This window comes from Falco peregrinus, chromosome 5 (genome assembly GCF_023634155.1).
Source record: "Falco peregrinus isolate bFalPer1 chromosome 5, bFalPer1.pri, whole genome shotgun sequence".
Classification (NCBI taxonomy): Eukaryota; Metazoa; Chordata; class Aves; order Falconiformes; family Falconidae; genus Falco; species Falco peregrinus.
In genome coordinates this window covers 113,725,728-113,744,903 of record NC_073725.1, presented here as the reverse complement: position 1 = coordinate 113,744,903, position 19,176 = coordinate 113,725,728, and the positions used below count along the sequence as shown (strand labels likewise).

Sequence of the window (19,176 nt, the reverse complement as noted above, 5' to 3'; positions counted from 1 at the left end):
CCTGGCCACCCGGCACACTGCTGGCTCATGTTCAGGTGGCTGTTGACCAACCCCCCAGGCCCTTTCCCCCCAGGCAGTTCCCAGCCGCTCTGCCCCGGGGCTGTAGCATTGGGTAATGTTGTTAGACCCAGCTGCAGGACCTGGCACTGAGCCCTGTTGAATGACCTACAGTTGGCCTCGGCCCATCGATCCAGCTTTTCCAGATCCCTCTGCAGAGCCTTCCTGCCCTAAAGCACATCCACACGCCCCACCCAACATAGTGTTGTCTGTAAACTTTCTGAGGGTACACTAGATCCCCTTGTCCAGATCATCAATGAAGATACTAAACAGACCTGGCCCCAATATTGAGCCCTGGGGAACACACTGGTGAGCAGCCGCCAGCTGGATGCAACTCCATTTACTACCGCTCTTTGGGCTTGGCTGACCCGCCAGCTTTTTACCCAGCATAAACTATACCTGTCTGTTCTGGTTTCAGCTGGGACAGGGTTAATTTTCTTCTTAGCAGCTGGTGCAGTGCTGTGTTCTGGATTTGCTGTGAGAACAATGTTGATAACAGGCTGATGTTTTTGGTTGTTGCTAGGTAGTGTTTGTACTAAGTCAAGGATTTTTCAGTTTCTTGGGCCCTGCCAGCCAGAGGCTGGAGGGGCAGGGGAAATTGGGAGGCGACACAGCCAGGACAGCTGAGCCAAACTAGCCAAAGAGGTATTCCATACCATATGATGTCATGCTAAGTATATAAGCTGGGGAAAAAGAAGAAGGAAGGGGGGACATTTGGCATTATGGCATTTGTCTTCCCAAGTAACCGTTACATGTGATGAAGCCCAGCTTTCCTGGAGATGACTGAACACCTGCCTGCCCATGGAAAGTAGTGAATTAATACTTTGGTTTGCTTTGCTTGCATGCGTGGCTTTTGCTTGACCTATTAAACTGTCGTTATCCCAACCCATGACTTCTTTTATCTTTACTCTTCCGATTGTCTCCCCCATCCCGCTGTGGGGAGAGTGAGTGAGTGGTCGCATGGTGCATGGTTAAACCACAGCACCATCCAAGCAATGACCGCCCATTTTCTACATGAGAACGCTGTGGGAGACTGTGTCAAAGGTCTTACTAAGGTCCAGATAGGCAACATGCACAACTTTTCCCTCAGCCACTAGGAAGGTCATCTTGTAGAAGGAGACCGGGTTCATCAAGCAGGGCCTGCCTTTCATAACCCCATGCTGGCTGGGCCTGATCCACCCATTGTCCTGCATGTGCCATGTGATGGCACTCAGGACGATGTGCTCCATAACCTTCCTCGGCACTGAGGCTGGGCTGAGAGGCCTGTAGTTTCCTGGATCCTGCTTCCTACCCTTCCTATAGATGGGTGTTACATTGGCTAAGCTCCAGTCTTCTGCGACCACCCTGGTTATCCAAGACAGTTGGTGAATGATGGAGAGTGGCTTGGCAAGCTCCTCCGCCAGCTCCCTCGGTACCCTTGGGCAGATCCCATCCAGCCCCATAGACTTGTGTGTGTCTAAGTGGAGCAGCAGGTCACTGGCCGTTTCCTCCTGGACTGTGAAAGGAGCCTGAGAAATGTCAGCTATCCGAAAGGATTTCCCTCCTGTTGGAGACCAGCAAGCTCCTTTCTAGTGCAAGAAGGAGAAAAGATCTGGTTGCAGGGCGACTGCTGAAGGGCTCTGGGGAAGCTGGCGGAGAGCTGGAAGGCTGAGTCAAAGAATGATGGTGACCAAAGCACGAAGGAAATCCCGTGGGGTGGCTGTCCAGACTTGAACAACCCTCTGTGCTTCAGGCAAACTACAGGTTGTCTGACGGTGTGTGCATGAAGCGCCTTCCTGATATAGGAGTTAATGTGGCAATGTAGTGTTAACGTGGTTAATACTGACATAGGAGTTAATGTGGCATGCACACCGCATGGCAAGGTTTTGGGGGGGGGGGGGCTACAGGAGAGGCTTCTGAGAGAAAATGCCAGAAGCTTCTCCCACATCCAACAGAGCCAATGCCAGCTGGCTCTGAGACAGAGCTGCCACTGGCCAAGGCTGAGTTAATCGGCGATGGTGGTAACGCCTCTGTGATAACTGACTGAAGGTCTTTTTTCTGATTTGAATGGTAATAAATTAAACTATTTTTCCCCAAGACAAGTCTGTTTTGCCTGTGACAGTAACGGTGGAGTGATCCCCCTGTCGTTATCTGGACCCACAAGCCTTTCGTTAGATTTTCTCTCCCCTGTCTGGTTGAGGAGGGGAGTGATAGAGTGGCTTTGGTGGGTACCTGGCGTTCAGCCGGGGTGAATCCACCGCAGGCCTGAAAGTTGATTCATTAAAGCAGGGAGCAGCTGTCCTCTCCGAGGAAGTCAGGAGAACCTGGGAGACCTGATGGGCTTTTCTGCCAACAAAGAGGCAACGAGGAAGGAAAGGAGGTCCAAAAGAGAACTCCCTGGCCACACTTTATCCTTCTATTCTTGACTGCTGTGACCAGCAAGACATGAGGTCTAGGTATGGCCAGAACTGATAGTGCTCTGCAGGGGCGCTGCGACGTAAACTCCGAGGCACGCCTGAGCAACGGAGTGCAGATGCAGCTGGCCAAAGAGCTGTGGTCGTGCAACGCCTCGCTGTGAGCAAAGGTGCATGTTCCCTGGCACCGTTCACCTCTGTTGGCATGTAGCTAATGGAGCTCTGTGTTGCCCTGGTGTCAGAAGACTGATCGAAACCTCAGAAAGCCTGGTGGGAAGGAAACCCTGAGCACGAGTTTGGCTTGGAAGGTGGCTGGTAGAAGAGGATGGCCTCTGCTCACTCTCAGCAGTGTCAGCCGGCTGGTATTTAGTATTGTAGAAGGGCTTCTTGGGGTTTCAGGTTTCTGTTTGGTCCTGTATTGCACTTTGGCCCTGGATTCCCCAAGGCTGGGTTTTGCATTCCTTTCTTTCCACTCGGGTTTCACCTGAGACATTGTCTGGTTTTTGGCCTAGCAGTTTCCAGTGTGGACTCAGTGGTGCTGGGCGAGGAAATGTCCCTGCTGCCTGGGTGCTCATCTGAGCCAGCAGCTTGAACTGACTTCCCTTGGGAACTCCTCCTGCCTCTGGACTGAAGCTTGTCCTGCAGCACCATTGCCAAAGACCCCTGGGGACTGATGAAACAGCTCTCGGCTGCATGTAGCTAGCCTGCGTACAGTAAGGTTCTGAAGCTAAATGGTGCCTCTGCTCTACACTTCCCTTGTGTGGTTTGGGTTTTTTTCTCCACGAGATGTCCTCATAGGCATTCAAGGCAGCAGCTAGCAAGAGGAGGTTTCAGTCTTCCCCACCCTACCTGCTCCTTCCTAGGCTCTTGCAGAATCTTTCCTTTGCAGAAGGTTGGGAAGCGCAGGTGTATTAGGAGACGACTGTGAGCATTGGTAGAGGCAAATGGTCAGCAATTGAGAGGCGTGTGCAAGTCTCTCCCACTGAGAATCCCTTGTTGTTTCTTTCAGGTAAACCAGAGTTTTAATGGCAAGTCAGTGACTGGAGACATACACCACTGAGATAAGGAAGATTAAATCCGTCTTGTCTTGATAGGGACAAGTTAGGGGACAACTTGAGAAGATCAAAAAGCAAATAACCAAAGTACAGAGTAGATGATGAAGAAAACCTGTACTTTTTCTGAACTTCTGTTCTTCTTGTTTTCTTCTTTGTGCCTTCTGAATTCTGAGTCCTGTTTTCATTTTGGGGTTTTTTTCCCCGTCTTCAGAATTCATTTTGCATTATAGAAGTTTGAGAACAGATATAACAAATTTTCTTTAATTTCACATATTCTTTGGCAAACATGAATAGATAAGTTTATAGGTAACAGGCTTTATCTTTGAAAGCCATGAGATCAGACTCAGTTTTTTTAAATGTTGTTGTATCATGCTGCTTTGTGAAGATCTTATATTGAACTGGTTTTTGTGGTGCATGATACTTTCTGAAGCTATGAGGTCCTTTTAGTTGTAATAAGTGCTACACTTAGCATGCCTTACTACTTCTGCTCTTTTTTTCTCCTAAGAATTATTGTAGCATTGATTTTCTAATGTGCTGCTCTCCTGTGATCCAGAGGTTCATAACTGTTACCTGCTAGACAGTGCATCATAGTATGAAGAGACCTAATGACATACTATTTACAGCAGTACAGGGTTTCAGTCAAGACTGATCTTTTCAGGCCACTTTGATGGGCATTAAACTAAGAAACAGGTACATCAGGGCCCCAAATTAGCAAAGGAATAAAAGTGCTGCACACCTGCTGGCAGCCCTTCTGACTTACTAGATTTTGTACAGCTGCACATTTCAGCCTGTGTGGATTTTCTTGTAGGATAGCTGGAGAAGATGAAGGAGCACTACACTAAATTCTCTTTGGCTTTTACCATAACAAGGAACATGTTTGCAGCAGTTTGTCAGGAGAAAGTATATTATGCAGTAGCACATTACTAGAAAATGCTCTTTCTAGTAGAACTGCACTAATGCATGGATCAGCATTGATGCTTACACAAAACGGCTGGCTTGTTTTGCTAATGATCAATGCTTTCCTGCCATCTAGTCATTCAAATTACTCAAGTCCTTGGAATATTTTCTCAATAAAAATTGCTGTGTCAAATCACTTTATTAAATTGATATGACTGGCCAAAGAATACCTGACTGCTTTTAAAAAGATTTTTACATGTTTGAAAAATTATGAAGGTGGTACATTTTGTTGTCTTAAAATATAGTAAGGGGTTTTTTTTGTAATACTGTTTCATCTGTCACATTTGAGGATATTGCAGACATGTATGTTTAGCATCTTTGTTCAGTCTTCCCTTTCAGCCCTCTGTCTTTTGACATATCTTTTCTTTCCCTACAGTTCTGTGGTTTCCCCTGCGGTTTTTTAAGTCAGGTGCTTGGAATCAGATACATAGTTATGCTACTGGCTTGATGTATTGAAAACGCGAAACGTTTCACTGGAAACGCCCGGCCTGTCAGCAGCAGCAACGTGCCAGTAGCGCCGGCCGCCAGCGGGAGGCACGCTGCCCGGCCAGAGCTGTCTCGGCGATGCTAGTGCAGTTTCTTCCTGACGGTGGCATCAGCTGTGCAGGCTTTGTCGTGTTGAAGACAGGAGGGGGGTGCACAGTCCCGGGGAAGATGGGGGGGAGGGAGGAAGGGGTCGCAAACGCAACGTTCTGCATCATCCCAGTCGTCCTCTCGCTGGCGTGCGTCTTTCTTTTCCGACAGGGCTGTGTTTATTGATCTTTTAGTTTCTGCTTAGCTCTGTATTGTCTGCTCCAATGCATGCCGGTGGGTTTTTTTATCTGGTGATTCTGCCGCATGTATCACAGGGCAGCCAGTTCCACACCGTGGCAGTCTGCTTACACCGTTTTGTAGGCGATACAATGTGCCTACCTTTCAGCAAACTGTGTAGTTATTAGGTCTGCATGCACACAAGGTAAGGAACTACCTTGCTTAGCTGACAGTTGTGTTTTTCTGAACCTGAGTTGTATGTATCAGCTAGCTGATACTAAATACATCAAAGCCCAAAAGACACCCCTGCTGCCTTCCCTGCTATTTGCTTGTTCCAGCTGTTCAATTGATAGCATGTTGTGTGTGCTTTCAGACCTTGCAGTGCAGGGGGCAGGGTGTGAAAGATGGTGACTAAACAAGGAGGAAAAAGGAGAAACTAGTTGCTTCCAGGAGCAAAAACCACCTCTCTGCCATGTAATAGCTGTTTTCTTTCCCTCCCCCACCTGAAGTCACTCTTCCGTGTGCATGCTCCACCCTTCTCTTCCCCAGACAGCTTGATGCATGGAACACCTTTGAAAAATGGTTTGAGGAGCACAGCACTTCAGGAGCAACTGTGGAAGCCATCAGTAGCCATCTCTGCTTGAAGACAGGTGCTGTTGTAAACCAGCATTTCATTGCTGCAGGTATATTGGCATTCATTTCTCATAACCCAAAAATAGCTTGTCCAGCTTGGGAGTGAGGACATTCTCCCTAAAGGTCCTAGGAGCCTGAGGCTATGGCTGTGTTATGTTCAGAAGGCCTATCACCAGTTAGCTTTAATCCAGCTGGACTGAGTACAAGAGTACTCAAATAGTAACACAAGCTCAGTGTGGGCTAGCTAGCTGAGCAAGTGTCCGGGCTTCCCAAGAGGCTTCTAAAACCTGGAGGAGTGAAGGCTGGACCCAGCCTGGCTGCTGCAGCCAGTTTACTGCACTGTAGTGTAGCAATGTAACTTTCTGATGCGACTGCAGAGTGAGATTACCATTCAAATCATTAGGCCATAAATTCTTAAAGGCTTGGTCATGCTACCGAGCTACTTAAATTTTTGTGTATTTGTGTATTCAGCACAGTCGCTGAATGTAGTTGCTGAATGAAACAGCGTGCGGCTTTATTGCCTTGGAAACAGAAAGGTAACATGCATTAGCATAGGACCCCAGTGAAAACTTGGGTTTAGCCCATTTTTGATGCTGACTAACAGCCTACGTGCTGTTGGCAGCTGTTGAGTTAGCTGTGCTTTAATGGTAGTGATGTCGTCCTGTGTCCAAGCCCTAGGTATGTATGTTACCTTTGAAAAGACAAAAGTATGATCCGGCTGCTTCTGATGATATTGTTGTATTTAAAAGAACAGATACTTGTTGGAAGAGATGCTCATGAGCATGTGAATGTTGTTACCCTGTGTCTAATGTAAGATAATGTGATAAATCTTAACCACAAAAGTGGTTTAAGGTAATTCATTTTACATTGCGCCATCGGTTTCCATGATTCAGCTGACAAGTGGTAATCCTGCATAACTTGCTAACTTGTTTTCATCCAGGGCAGGTAAGTGTTGAAATACTGGAGTGGAGCAGTGCCTTAAAAAGAAAAAAAAACCTCCCCCCCCCCCCCCTACTTCTTGTGATGGTGGTTAACAGTCTGGTCTCTGCAAAAACTTAATGCTGCAGACTGGACTAAGAAAGAAGACTGCAGTTGTCTTACAGGCATTATGTTTTGATTAAGATATTGCTGAGAAAAAATGAAGAATCATTCTTGTTTGATTTGCTTATGCATTAATATATTTGGATTTGATCCATTTGCCCTGGAGAACAGCAGTCTCAGACTCAGAGGTAACACGGTCTGATACAAATCCCTAAGAATTCCTACCAGGAAACTTTGGCTTTATTTTTACTAGCAATCACGTACTTTCTGAATGCAACTATAGCCAGAAGCTCAGTGTAGGGAACTGCTTTGTAGAAGGTCCTTGTCTTAATTGTCTGATCAGGGAAATGGTATCCTCAGCCAGGAGGTTACTACGGCAAGGTTAATACATTCAATCTGCATTTGCATTGTATCCAGAAACTTTTGACATGTTGGCTAATATGATTGGTGGGTTCGTTTGGTTTTTGTTCTGAGAAAAAGTGTGAAAGCATAAATGAAAAACTAATGTGTGTGATAAGCAATAAGCATATAACTGTAATTGTGGAACAAAGTGCATTTTATAGGGTGTTAAAAGTTATGGGGAATACATAGTGAGAAAGAAGAGCAGCTGTGGTCCAGTGTGGCAGTTACTACGCCGGTTTAAAAATCTGCTTGCCAGCTAGAATCCAGCAAAGATAAAGATCCAGCTGCCTGATTTTTTTATTTTATTTTATTTTTCACCCCCTCCAGTTTGCCTGTAGCAGGCACAAGGAACTACCCACAAGAGAGCCGATGATTTACAACTCTTTGGAAGGAGAGGCCTGTGCCTTTTCTGCCTGCCGTCTCCTCTGCCATGTATTTGTGGCTTCCAGCTTTCATCTCTGTTACGGAACGAGTAGATGCATTGAGAAGTTTCTCAGTATTTGTCAATATCTTTCCTATTAAAGTTTCACTTTCCCTATGTTTTTAGCAGCAGTATTCACAGTGTTTGAAACAGCTTTGCTAGGAATTACAGCTTTTCCCAACATCAGTTTTATTAGAATATGTGTGATCAGAGTATTTCTGGTTTTCAGCTCTTGAATACTCATTTCAAATGTATCTATTTTGATGTAATTTGGTTTTAAAAAATGATACTCTTTAAGAAAACTTGGACACATCTCCCCTACGATCTTTATTTTTCTACTTCCAAAACATGCTGTATTTAACTTTCAGAACATTAAAAACAATGCAGTCTGACTTTTGTCCTCAATTTTATGCTTTGCTGTGTTAAATATAAATGCCGTATAGATAACTGAATGATAGAGCTGCTTTCTGAAATGATATCCTGTAGTATTCATCTTCTATGGAAGATAGTCTATTCCCTCATTGTACACTACATCATGAAAAAAGGAGAAAGTGGGGCCTGTCCCTTGCAAGTGTTTTTGGAAAATATTGTCAGTTAAAAAAGCAAAGGCATTTTTGGGGGTGGTTTTCTGTAAAGAAGGAAGAACAAAGAGGTTAAAGAAGTTACAGGCTTGAAAAGATTCTTGCGCTTAAAAAAATAAAAGGGACGATGATGTTAAGACATGCATGAATTGGTTGATAAGAAGACTGAAAGAAGTCTCTGTTTTAAAATACATATGTAGAGCTTGGGTTTGTCTAATTAAATCTTTGGCTTTTTAACCCTGACAGTTATGCCATGTAGTTAAAAAATAATAATAAAATCTCTAACCCTGTTTCTTATGCCCTATTTTTTCTAATTGCTGCTTATACATAAATTAAAAATATTTTTCCCCTTAGAAAAGCTTCCCCTTAGAAGCTACTTTTTAGCTTCTTTGAGATGAAACTGGCATGTAAGATGCAGTAAGTAATTTGAATTAACTTAAAATCTGTATATTTTCAATGAAAATGTTAATGTGGGTTAGTAAGATACTGCTTTAAACCAAGGCACATGCTAGTTGATTAGGGCAGTTCAGAACACACTGAAGTAAGTCTTTCCTGAAGTTAATGTTTAATTAGGTAGCCTATTTATTTTGTTTGCAGTTTGTACTAAGGAATTATAAGCCAGTCTTTTCACAGTGTGAGCCAGAAGGACTCGCAGGCTAAAACAGGCTTTACATTAGGAAGCTCAAAATCAGCAGTGAGGCAAGGACCTCAGCAAGCGGCTGGATGAAGATTGTTCTGTAAGAAGTTATTCTTATGAGGCCAAGCATTGTACTGACTGCCTAGGCAGTATGTAGAGGGATGGACGTGCCTGTTGCTGGGATATACTTCTCTGGGCAAAAGTAGAAAATAGCCCATAAATACTTCTTGGGAAGGAAAGAAATCCCTCATGAGTTAAAGATGACTTTCTTGTTTTTTAAAGGCAGTTGTGGATTAATTCTTATATGTGAATTTAAAGTTGGGCTTCCATTCCCTGGAGGAGATATCCCTTCCTTCTTATATTTCATTCTACTTCTCCGCCCCCACCACAGGGCGCTTAACCACAACTTAAATGAGAGGGTGTGACTGTACTGTTTAATTAAATGATGGTATTGACATGAAAACAATTGTGACTTCATTCATGGCGCTTCTTACAGAAGCAAACACTGGGCCAAGATATTACAGCAAAGAAATCAAGGTGAAGTTACTTGTTCAAAAGAGTAGGGAAATAATTGTGCATCTGTCAAATACAATCACTTCTTTGTAAAATTCTCATCCAAAATAAATAATTTGAAGCAATACTGATACGTTTGATATTAATAATAATGTCATCACAGCACTGAATTTTAGGGAGTGGACCAATTACTCTATTATTGTTGAAATGTGATATCAATAGCTCTGTTCTTCAGTTCCGCGTTCATAACTGGATTCTGCCTTCCGAAGTGCATGAATTTCTTCGGTCATAGGGCAGTTTGCTGCCATTGCCAGTCCGTGCAGCTGTGGCCACCTGACTGTGCTGGGACGCAGCCAAGGCATGTGCCAGCATTCGGCTCCGAGTGCCCTGTGGGTGCAGGGAGGAGGCAGAAGGGTTAGGTGCAACTGCCTCACGGATTTGCTGTTCGTGTATGCCACCACCTTTTGACTATTTAGTTTTTTCCTATTGGTAGAGTTCAAGCCACACTTTATGTGCAAATACAGCTTCCAAGGAAATAAAATTCTGTTGGGCATTTTGCACTAGGCAGAACTGCAGATTTCAGCTTGCTGGTAACGTGTTTGTACATGCAATTATTTATTTGATGGATCTAATGTGTATTGTTGCAAAATGCCAAAAGTGCACATCTTAGAATTTTCATGTGTGACTGACTCCTGTGATGAAGAACTCATGACTTCTTGGCCAGTTACTTTTTGTAATGGGCCAAGAATTTTCCTATTCACCACAAATTAATCAGGTTTAGTGTTGGAGATTGAAGTCCCACTTACTGCTGAAATCTGCATGGAAGGTCTTTCACATGAATGCTGTTTTTGAAGATGACACCTGAGGCTGTAACAATTGTGCTATTGATGGACCTGAATTAATCAGAAAGCCTTATTAATTTGTTCTTTTTAGTTATACATGGAAGATTTTCACAGCAGCTTGGCCCGTTAATTGGGATCATTTGCTTTAATATTACTTTTTTTCATGATCAAGGTGTACCACTGAATCCATGGCCCACTCAGGGCTTGCTCAAGCAGATCAGTTCTCAGAACTCTGAAGTTGCTCATTTTACTAAGTTTCTGGGTTTTGTTCCCAGGTTGACATTACTTTAGGAGCTGAAGCAGTGGTTTGTTAGCTTCTCCATTCCGCACCTTAAAGCAGCTGGTATTTTTGGTCACTTTTCCCTGGGCTAGGGCACGCCCTTGATTTCCAATGAAAAGAGTTAATGCTGGGGCAGGTGAGATTTTTAGACCCTCAGGTACAGTCTTGTCAGTGCTGATTTTAATACACAGATCGCACAAAAAGGGAAAACTTTTTTTTTCCCCCCATTAAAAAAAAAACCCAAAACATTTAAGGGTATCTTAATTGTAAAGCCATGGCTTGTTTTCTTTTATGAGGGGGGTTTAATTTGCTTTCTGCTTTCAGTTCAGTATCTTTTGAAATTGTCTCACCTTGGTCTCTCTGCTTTCCTTCTTACAATGATCATGCAGTTTTAAAAGATTTTTATCAGACAATACACCAGCAGAAATTTGAGCCGTGTTCTGTTGCTTTGGAAACAAGAACTAATATAACAAAAGTTTGCACGGCTTCACATGAAACATCTATAGGCTACGGCTTTCTGCCCATACACCGCTTAATTTCAGGGAGGTATAGGTTCTCAGGCAAACTTGTTACTTCTCCTGGTGGCTTGAGGGGGACTGTCACTGCGTGTTGTAATGCAGTCCGGCTCGCCGTGCTGCTGTTAGCGGGGCTTCTGACGTGTGGTAGCAGCAGGCAGAGTCCGTGTAGCAACAGCTCTCCCCGCCAATCCGCAGAGATGCTCGATCAAGTGGAAGCGTTTGTAGCACTTCCTCTGCTTTTATTTTTAATTTGCTCTTTCCTCATCCCCCCCCTCCACTGCAGCTATAAGGTGACGTCCTGAAGCTTCCACTCTGTTTTGTGCAATAGAACTTGGTTAACAAAGTTTTTTCTGTTAAATCATTTAGTTGTGACCTATATCTGCCAGGAAAAGGTCCTGTATTTTATTTTCCCCTTTCTGTAAACTACTCTACTGCACCAGCTGTACAGTGCAGCTAAGTAAAACATCTGAATTTCCGTGTACACAGTTTTCAAGAGGACTTAGGAAAGAGTGAAGAGATTTTATTAGCATTTACTGCAGTTCATCAACATCCACTTTGATTAACAAGGCTACAGGAAAGGCGGTACTGGAAAATTACTGCACAGAGCACAGCGTAACTCGTACATGCTGTGGACTGCTGAATCGCGAGCGGCTAACACTGGTATTAGTGAGATTCCTCTGCTGAGATGGAGGGGGTTGGACAGCTGACGCAGATGACAGTGGCAAGTAGCGTTGCACTGTGAGGAATGGGGAGAGGTTAAGAATTAATGCAAGTTAGAACTGAACTCTGGTCCCGCCTTCCAGGTATTTAAGACAGCTGGAGGCACGGGATAACAGAAATACAGAAGAAAGTGATCTCTGAGTCTCCTGTCTACTACTCTGTGTTTTGGAACAGAGGAAAATGAGTCTTTTGCTTAAATTCTCATTGCTAGGTGAAAGGGTAATTGTTCCTCACGCCTTCCAACTCCAGCCCAATTATCAGATCTGTGTTACAGCCTGGAAGCAAGCAGTGTCTTTGCTTTGGTAGCAAAGTCCAACCTACAGTAACAGGGACTGAGTTGCAGGGAGGATGTACATGGCACCTCTTTATAAGACAGGTTCTTACACACAGAGGCCCTTTGTGCTTTGTGCTGCTGAGTAGCTGGACCTGCTGTTTCTGACAAGTCCCTCAATTTAACTTGATGGTATTTCATATCCTATAGTCTTGTTTGCATTTGGTTTTAAAATGCTTTCTTACCCAAAGACAAAACCCGATAGCCTGTTGCTCAGCTGTCACTTGGAGGTAGTTGAGGACACTGATCCATGGTCACACAACAGAACACGGTATGTTTGGGAAATGAGCAGTCGCCTTTCCAAAGGCTTTGTTCAAATGGTCAGGATTAAATTTCTCTTTTGGTAAATTTTTTTTGCTTAAGAATATGGAGTATCATCAGCTAAAAGTTAGTTCTTTGCTCTTTTGACTTTGTAAAAACAAGCGTGCAAATGTTGAACTTACCTTTCATTTTCTTGAGTGGGATATTTGTGGGGTTTTTTTCACCTGGATGTCCATGCAGGTTGCTTTGTAAGGCTACAGTTTTATCTGCCTTGTTGCAGTTCTCATAAGGCAAGTTAGGGAGCGGGCTGCATGCTGAGCACTTACTGAACGGCGCTTGTAAAGAATGCTCTGCATTCTCCTCCTGCGGAAAGGCACAGCAGTTCATTTTAAAAGAAGTCATCAAGTGGGGAGATGTAAGATATATGCACGTTGCATATATCTGTACCAGGCCACAGAACACAGCCAGAAAGGAAGCTGTTACAGATGCATGGGCTATAAACCAGTCAGCAGTCTCTTAATTAAAAGTGACATTGATATGAAACAGTTGCCACTTTGGGGCATCACATAATGACGACTGTGCATGACGGAGTTAGGCAAATTTGCTGTGGTACGTTTTCAACAGCGTGCAGTGAAACTAGCCTCTAGAACTAGCTTTTTAGCCTAGGATCAATATGGAATGCTGTAATATTTCAGTAGCATTTAATTATAGTTTTTCTTTTAGGTAGGTGTCGTAGGTTCTTGGGTCTGCTCTTCTGACTGGTGAACATTTCATTGACTCCATATATATTCTAAGACACGGACATGACTGAAGATGAGACATTTTGCTCTTTAGGCAGTGCAGGAGGTAGCTGGATGTTCACAACAACTGTTGACCAACCAGTCATTCCTTCTGTCTATTTGTTATTGGCAAACCAAGAACTTCTGTCAAGAAACTCAAAACTTTAGTGTAAGGGGTGGGGAGTGGGGGGGGATATGAAATTGTCTCTGTTGCTTTCATTATGGAAAGCAAATAACTATTCTGCAAATAACCAAGACAAATTCTGAAAATCAGGGTGTCATTTTCTAGGTAGACCATAGTCCATGAGATGTGCAGAGCTAGAGGTCTCCCTGTCTAGTTTCTATTTTCAGCTCTTATGAGGAGATACTGCACAACTCCACAGTAGCACCCCAGAGAAAAAAAAGCTGTGCAATTCAGACCTGCTTGCTGTTTTGCGTATTCCTGTCCTTTGCTAACGATCTACCAAGCTCTGCAAACCAGTGGAGTAAGTCTGTCAAGGCCTGGACAGTAGTTACGGGAGGGAGGAAGTAGCACATGAACCTGTGCTGGTTCTTTCCAGCGCAGATCAGAAAGGTCAGGATGTATTCCCTACATCCTACTCTGGGCTGTCAGTATGAAATAATTCTAGTCTGGTAACAACAGTGTCTGATGTGTTGGAAAACTGACACCAGGCACCACGGGAACACAAATCAGTAACCTCTTAGTGGTGCAAGAGAATAGCAAAGGAGAATGGAGACTCATAAAATAAACCACTGTACAGCAGCTTTGATGTAAGCTCTGGTAGATCAAGCTTTTTACCCATTTATGCCTGTTCAAATTTCTTTCTCTTCCATACTTTATAGTTCAGCAGAATCTGTTTAATATTTAATTATTTAATTTCTGCCTCTGATCTGAATTTGAATCGCTGTAATGAATTTTCACTGTTCTGTTGTTTACCTCACTTAAAGGATGTGAATTCTGCCAGTGCAGAGCCAAGATAGATTTGGACAAGCTGCAGTGGTTGGGCAAGAGGAGGTTTGTTAGCCATCTAAAAACATCTTAATTGCATTTCAGTGCCAGCCTGAGATACGGCGTGTGTTGTTGCTGAGCGCCGTCCTGCTGTCAGACAGGAGTCAGGAGACCATATAACCTTGCCTATTTTGTTTCAAGATTTTGTACCATTGTGTAGTTCCATAAGTGTATCTTGTAGGAGGTTCATTAAACATTTTAATCATCCTAATTAAGAATTATTTTGCCTTCCATGAAGGTAACTTACCTTTCCCTTCAATACTGACAAACCTAAGTTGCAGGAAACTACTAACCAGACCTTAACGCAACGGGCCTGCAGACTTTTAAAGCTCAAGCGAGATTTTCTGGCTTTCAGCTTTGGGCTGTTTTGGGGGGGGTGTTGGTTTGTGTTGGGTTTTTTTTTTTTCTGGCAGTTGAAAGAAAATGTTAGTATTCATACTTCAGCTGAAAGTTGGAGATCTCTTTGTAAGCATGATTTCAAAACTTGGTTCTGTAGAGAGAATGCCATATCTTGAATCACCAATAACTTTTCTATTCCAAGTAAAACCAATTTTTCATTGTATGCAGTGATATGACAATTAGCGTGGTCTAATAATGTAAAGTGCTTGCCACTAGATTTTCTCTATACATCTTAAAAAACCTCCATCCCCCCCCCCCCCAAAAACCCCAAACCCCAAACTCCAAAACCATAAAAGGTCTGATTTTATTTCTGACTGTACATTGAGAACGCTTACCCCCTGTTGCAAACTGCTGAACACTGAGTTTTTTAGCAAATCAGACCACATGTTCCCTTGTGTAGATGTTCTCAAGTATATGCAAGTCTTTAAGCACTTTCTTTTGAGCACTTTACCCTACCTGCTCAGAAAAGAACGAGAATATTGCTCAAAATAGTCTTGGCTTTATGAGGCAAGCTCGTTGCACAAACATCTGTGGTTTCTGATTTCAGGGTTACAGAGCTGGCTAACCAGCAGTTCACCCAGTGTAGGGTGTCTCGGCGTGTTTCGCTCTCCTGGCAGCGCAGCTGAGACAGCTGCAGGGAAACAAATTCAGTCAGGTTCTGTTCACCACTCAGCCCCTTCACACTCAAAATCACTGCCTTTGCAAAATGTGAAAATACAGCTAAAGGAGTGCTGAGGTAATCAGTACCTAGCAGCAGCTAAAGATTTGGTTAATGAGCCTTTTTTTTTTTTTTTTTTAACCGTTCCAGAAACAGGAGCAGACAGGACAAATGACTATACAGCTTTAGACGTTATCTGACTGTTAAAGCATTTTATTCAAGAAATAAAGTTATCCAGTTTAGGTACCCATGTGTCTTAAGCCAAATGACTTCTGCCCTTGAGTTTGCCACATACAAAATTTTCTGTGGGATTCCTCTTACGCTTGCTTGTGTGGGCAGTTGCCTTGGTTCAGATGGCCACGTACTGCACAGTACCTGAAAGCTAAGTGAAGTTTCTGCAGCCTTCTCCCTGCTGGATTCTCCCCTTGAAGGAATTTTTGCCGCTCATGATGCGGTACTCCTTTTACAGTAGTTTTCACAAATATGATCACTCATACCAGACATCCAGTATTCAAGATCTTATTTTAGTTCCCCTGCATGTAGTAGAGGGCTATTTATACTCGCTTGGTTTTGCATGTGACACTTGGAGTAATAGGATATAAAACATTACAGCTTTTCAGATTCCTTGGCTTAGGTTGACTCTCATCTGTGCCATTAATACCTGTAACAAAGTGCAGTCATGGGGGGAGAAAGAGCATAGGTAGCAGAGAAGCCATTGATTTGAGGATCTTCCTCACAAGCTTCTCAGATGAAGTTATTTTCTCTATGAAACACTAGTCAAAGATGTACATGTGCAGTCTTAGTTCTTTTCTAGCCCATCTTTAGAAAAAGCTTAAATTAGAAGAAGAAAAAAAAAATAGCTACAGCCCTTCCAAGAAAGATCTAAGCATAAGCAAAGCTGAATTTGACGTGCTGTCATTTCTTGAAGACAGCTGTGGGGTTTGACTTTTTTCTAGGTTAAAAGCATGTTTTCTGTTTTAGATTCACATAGATTTTTATCTCCTAGATACCTTCTGCAAACACTCCTCTCTTCTGTGTGTGATTTGTAATACCTTCTTTGCATAAGCAAACTGACTGATAAATTATGATCCATTTATGCCTCAGTGCAGGTAATTGCGGATGCTTGGATGCTGCCGTATTCTACAGTTTAACTGGGAATATACTACACTCTGAGTATGCATGTTATGTGTTTAGTACTGCCAAGAAGAGGAGAGATAGCAAAGCATAAGAAACAAGATTATGTGGTGCAGTCACTGTTTTTAAATCTAGACGAATACAAATTTGTGGGGTTGACTTGGCAACTGACATTAATTTTTGATTTATTTTCTTTTGTTATACAGGTGTTGGAGGCAGTGGGAAAAATGTGTTGTCAAATAGTATAGCCTCATTTATCTTGAACAAAAGACAGCCTTGATACTGTGAAGGTAATGGTAGGCAGTGAAAAGAGAGATGAACTGTTAGGTTGCTCAGCCTGTTGCTACCTACTACATGTGTCAGCCTTTTTGCCAAAAGAAAAAAAGACTTCCTAGGTTCTGCGGGCTAACAAATGCATGTTTGTTTATATCACCTTACGTGAGCTCTAGGGGATAAAGTACTTTTAAGAAAAAAAAGGTTCTCCTGTATGGGAGTAGTGCTTTAAACTTAATTTTAAAGGCAATAGTTTTTATGTTGTAAAGGAGATTTAATAAAAATAGCTTGTAATGAAACCATATCTAAAGCTGCTAAGTTAGTTAGAAATGTAATTTAACAACAAACCCAAAAACTTACATATGGTTATTTACAACCTCCCAGACTACAATCTGGAAAAGGTGAAATGCAGGACCCGCTACGTGCAGCGACAGCAGCTCCTCTCGCTGAGCGGTGGCACCAGCGTTGCCAGGTCTGTGTTTGCACCCACGGGCTCAGCCGGGCGGCGGGTGGCAGCTTCTGTTGGAGTCCAGTCCCACAGAGCAGGTAGAATGGCTCATTCCTGAAAAAACTCCCCTGCCAGGCTGATAGGCTGTTTTAAAGGCCTATTTTATTTTCTTGTTCTAGTAGATAATTAACTGAAACTGTAACGCTGAGGTTTACGGAGTTGATTTCGTTATCTCGTTCCTGAAATGATGATCACTCTGTTTGCTCACATCCTGCTAAACTTCTCAGCTGTGGTGAAGCTGTTCTAAAGGAGTCTTTCAAGCATGCCATTCTTGTTTGTAAACTTTTGTAACCTGGGAGAAAAACTGAACTGATGCTGTTGGGCAGCATTTGACATATCTTGCAGTTGAATTGACACACACTTTGGATATTTTTTTTTTTATTTTAGATTTTGTGATTTTATTATTTTGGATAATAATATTTTAATTTTATAGGTACAAAAACAGTTTTGTTGTGATAGTCATAATACAAGATCTTTGGTTTTGGGAGAGAAGCAAAGATAAAATGGCAACATATCATGTTTTCAAAAAAGTTTTCCTTTTTATTCTTGGAAAGCAATTTGACTTCTCCTCCCCCCTTCCCTTGAACTTTCTGCTCTTCATAAGTAATTTTCCAACATATAATTAATAGTTCTTGTCTTTACGTCATTTCAAAATTTCTCTGTATCTAACACAAGCATGAGTCTGGAATTCTTTTGTTCTGACCTAAAATAAAAGTCTCAGTGATTGACAAGGGAAATAAACTAAAGAATCATTAGAGGGCTATCCTTAGGTTCAGTAACTGCACCAGGCACTGTTATTTTAAGCTTCTGATCTGTAACAAAACAAACAATTCAAGGGAAGAGCTGTCAAATGTGGATACTGGACACAAAGGTGTTTCAGGTCTGTACTGGGGACCAGTGTGAGGGTGGTTAACATCTGTCTCCCTTGGGCACTTCAGATGGGCCCTTGGATGTGCTTTGTGTTTATGCAAAGTTGTTGCCATTGGTGTTTTTCTGCTTTTATTGAGGATCCAAGCATAGGAATGCCACTAATAAAGCAGTGCCTTTACCTAGCATGCCAGGCCTTGCAGTGCTGCAGTTTTATTCCTCTGGCTTCTAATGGCTGTAAACAGGGCAGATCAACACTGTAGCCTTGGCAGCAGGAGAAATTTTTAAGGCTATAAATAAAAATGAGGTGTCTGGCTCCTGCAGGCTGTTACAGTGCTTAGCTGCCCTTCTTGGCTTCTCTTTTTTCTTTTTCTTCTCTTTTTTTTTTTTATTTGTTTCTAATCTCTACTGTTAAGGAAAAAAAAAGTGTTAAAAAAAGAGAGACCTGTGTGTATTAATAGCATTTCATATTTTCATATTGTTTAGTTCTAGAAAAAAAATATTAGGATTATCTGATCCATCCTCCGTTACCTTAGGTCCCTACTTTCTGTCTTATTCTGCCACTCTTTTTTTATTTATTATCAGATCAGAAAGTGAAAATTTTCTTGCACAAGCAGAGAAGACACCAGCTGTGGCCTCTTAAAAGACAGAGTGAAGTTTGCAATTTCATTCATTTACCGTAGGCATTGTGACTATTTCGTACTGGACGTCTCCCCGTTCACGTTTGGTTTGCCATGAGCTCATTCTGCAGGAGGGGCCCGAGTCAGTTTACTGGTTGTCCTGCCATCCTAGGTGGGGGTGACAAGCCGCTGATAACAGCCTCAGTGACTGACAACAGAATGAGCAAATACTGAGCATGAGCAGATGGTTTTGAACGAGCGGGTTGTCAGCCTTCTTGTTGAAACAGCAACCTGAGACAAGCAGGGCTCTTCTGGCTGTTCATTTCACAAATGGAAGTGGTCTACATGTGGATCTGCTGAGCCTGATGGCTGCTGGCATTTGAGAAGCACTGACGTTCAGAACGCACTGACAATATTTAGAGCGGGTAACCCCTCCTGTGCAGATACATACAAATCCTGTCATACTACATTTCAGAGTCCAAGTTCTCTTCTGCGGCATGTGAAAGCTTTCGATAGTCCTGTAAAGCCTTCAGCTGA

At 42.8% G+C, this 19,176-nt stretch overlaps 1 long non-coding RNA gene across 3 annotated transcripts in view; it reads left to right on the top strand.

Annotated features, from left to right (window-relative positions):
* Positions 1 to 8,932: 8,932 nt before the first annotated feature.
* The window catches only part of LOC114013177 (uncharacterized), a 28,793-nt gene continuing 18,549 nt past the window's right edge, over positions 8,933 to 19,176 (top strand). For all 3 annotated transcript variants that reach the window (XR_003556079.2, XR_003556078.2, XR_003556076.2), the window contains exon 1: positions 8,933 to 9,027. This is a non-coding gene — a long non-coding RNA (uncharacterized LOC114013177). The remainder of the gene's footprint in view (positions 9,028 to 19,176) is intronic.